This window comes from Camellia sinensis, chromosome 4 (assembly GCF_055761805.1).
Source record: "Camellia sinensis isolate YWXY chromosome 4, ASM5576180v1, whole genome shotgun sequence".
NCBI classification, from domain to species: Eukaryota; Viridiplantae; Streptophyta; class Magnoliopsida; order Ericales; family Theaceae; genus Camellia; species Camellia sinensis.
Window position 1 is genome coordinate 75,855,774 of NC_138964.1, and position 3,181 is coordinate 75,858,954.

At 33.0% G+C, this 3,181-nt stretch overlaps 1 pseudogene; it reads left to right on the top strand.

Annotated features, from left to right (window-relative positions):
• The first annotated feature begins 593 nt into the window (after positions 1-593).
• LOC114323219 (agamous-like MADS-box protein AGL62 pseudogene) lies at positions 594-1,254 on the top strand (annotated as a pseudogene).
• The last annotated feature ends 1,927 nt before the right edge of the window (positions 1,255-3,181 follow it).

Genomic DNA, 3,181 nt, shown 5'->3' on the forward strand with positions numbered 1-3,181 from the left:
CTCTTGAAATGGTGAATTGTATTTTGCTTTTATAGCTCAAATTCATTTTGACATATTTTAATTTTCCATGTATTTTGTATATAATCCCAATGTTCAATTATATCTTTTAATTTTCAATGGTAGCAATAGCTGTTGATTTTGAAACTTTAGTTTTCCCTTTAATAAATTTGTATACATAAATAATTTTTTTTTAGAGTTTATGCATTATAAGTAGGTAGAGTACAAGCCAACCACTATTTTTTTTTTTTAGGTATAAACCAATAACAATTTTCAGATATAAAACAATTAGTTGACTTCAAGATGAATACTAGTAAGTTTCTTTTGAATAGATGAAAAAATCTCATGCATTAAGAGCATCAGTTTTTAAAAAATCTCATGCATTAACAGCATAAGATTTTATATCTCCCAAATAAGTATATTAATAAACTAGTAATGAAAACCTCAAATCACAATTATATTGGCAATCTTTATGGGTAAATTCCAAGCCCCTTTAAATTGCTCATGTTTCATCCAAACATCTCCATAGTAAATGTGAATTCTTTTTTTTGTTTCCTCTCTTGTGAGAAGAGAAGAGTTCTTCAACAGTTTTAGCCATGGCAAAGAAACCAAGCATGGGGCGCCAAAAGATCAAAATTGCAAAAATAGAGATCAAAAATCGCTTGCAAGCCACCTTCTCAAAACGCCGATCCGGGCTTTTCAAGGCGGCAAGCGAACTTTGCACGCTTTGTGGCGTAGAGATTGCTATCATAGTTTTCTCTCCAGCTGGTAAAGTCTATTCTTTCGGCCACCCTAACGTGGATTCTATCATTGATCAATTCTTGATTCGAAACCCTCCACCTAACACCACCACACGCCACCTTATTGAGGCTCATTGTAATGCTAGCGTGCGCGAGCTCAACTTACAACTTACTCAAGTTCTCAATGAATTGGAAGTCATGAAAAGACAAGGTGAAACCTTTGATCACATGAGAAAAGCTAGTCAAAGACAATATTGGTGGGAAGCTCCAATAGACAAGCTTGGCTTGCATGAGCTTGAACAACTTAGGAGTTCAATGGTGGAGCTCAAGAAGAACGTAACCAATCAGGCAAACAAAATTCAAGTTGAGAGCACCACAAATCCTTTGCCATTTTTCTTAGTAAATGGCAGCGGAATCGTTGATCCCTTTGAGAGTAAAACATCTCATATCAATGCTTCTTCTTCAGTCACTCCTAATGTCCATAACTTTGGCTATTATGGTCATGGATTTTTTTAAGGTTTTCTTGTCCATTTTCATGTTGGTTTCAAGCTGGCTAGTACCTTACTAGCCTTAAATGTCAATACATAAATCTTTTTTCAATTATGTTTGTCCATGGATTGTAAGGATGATTTTTCATCTACTATTCCTTAGTGCCATAATAAATATTAAATTAATTCATTTTTGGCAATTTATAATAATCATAACTTTATTAGTTAAAATTTTACCTTTGTATAGATAGAATGGATTTAAGATGGCTTTCCAAGATGTCACTTTCACACCATTGAATGAAATTCTTTAGAAAATTATGTTTAATTTATATTTTCCTATAATAATAATGAGCTCAATCTTAGGATTAATATGGATGCTTCAATCCTATTGTTATGGTAAGAGAAAATTACATTTTACCTTTAAAAGTATGACTGTACCTATTTATCATTCTAACTATGAATTTATATCGGCGTAAAGCTTCTATTAAAAAGTTCATTACATTAATGAAAATAATCATGTGGCATGCACATGATAACTCTAATATTGTGATATGCCTAAATGTGCACATCTTGAAAACGAAAAAAAGAAAAAAAAAATTAATGGCATCAAAATTTATGTACCCTTTTGCTAATTTTCCCATGGCCTACATTTTCCATTGATTTTTTTTTTTTTTTGCCCTCTAGCTTTCACAACAACCAAACGAACTCTAATTCATCACACAACTAAAACTTGATTGCTTTGGTTAGGTTAGTACCTAAAATTCAACAAAAAATTAAAAAACAATGAGTTAATTCATCCCAAAGCATGCATGGCAAATCATGGAAGAAAACATATTAATTAAAAGAATTGATTCACAAAATAACAACATTCAATTTCATTGCTAATTGGTTGAAGATTCAATGGAATTTCACTACCCTTTGACCCTCAATGCATGTTTAATTTTAGATAAAGTGACCATAGCATTAGAGAGAGAGAGGTGGGGTGGGTTTGTGGTTAGTGAATGGAGATAAATTGGAAAGGGTGAAAGATATGGAAATGGTGGATATGGGCTTGATGGCCCGTTAAACTTGCTTGAACTTGTTATGATTTATAAGATTTGGTGTAACAGTTTAGATCCATATGACTAAGTTGAGAATTTTTTTAGGTCTATTTATAATGTGGGTTAGACTTCAAAAAACGCATTAAACCCGTTTTGTCCCGCTCACAAATTATATACATATTTATGTGTTTGTTTTGTATTGGTGTCATTATATTTTTTATTAACATAATTTGCGCATTAGAGCATCTATAGCGTTTGGTCTATTTTTTCCATCAAATTTGAGTAAAGATTTGGGTTTAAAATTTCATCTAATACTACTCGTTTCAATGCTAATTTTTCAATTTTCATCAAACAGCGAGTTGACCGTGAGGACGACCGGAACAATGTCTGGGTGATCAACTGAATTGTGTAAATTGATGGGCAATTTTGCAAGCACATGCCAGGTGGACAACCTACAGGTCGTCTAGTGTATTGTGATGCCCCATCAGCTACTTGCAACAATAACGGCTACCTATAACAATTTGATAAAACACCAAAGTCTCCCTCAATTTGATGAAAGTTTTGAGCTTTTCCTTATTTGATGAGTTTGATATCATGGTTAGAGCAGAAAAAATGTACTTATTTTATCAAATTTAAATATGATTAAAAGAAAGAAAAAAAAAGGAGTAAGCGTTGAATACGTTCTTATTAGTTAGGGCATTTCCAACGGTCTATCAATTTTTTCACCAAATTTGAGTAAAAATTTGACGAAAAGCTCTCTTTGATATCAAGTGCTCCAACAGAGGGTTTTGCTACTTCGTCAAACCACAGATTGACTGGGCGGATGTCTGACCAGTCAACCGGCAAGTACAAATTTTTCACAATTTTTCTTCTTGTGATGGTCACCCGGAGGGTTGACCGACCAGTATAATTTTTT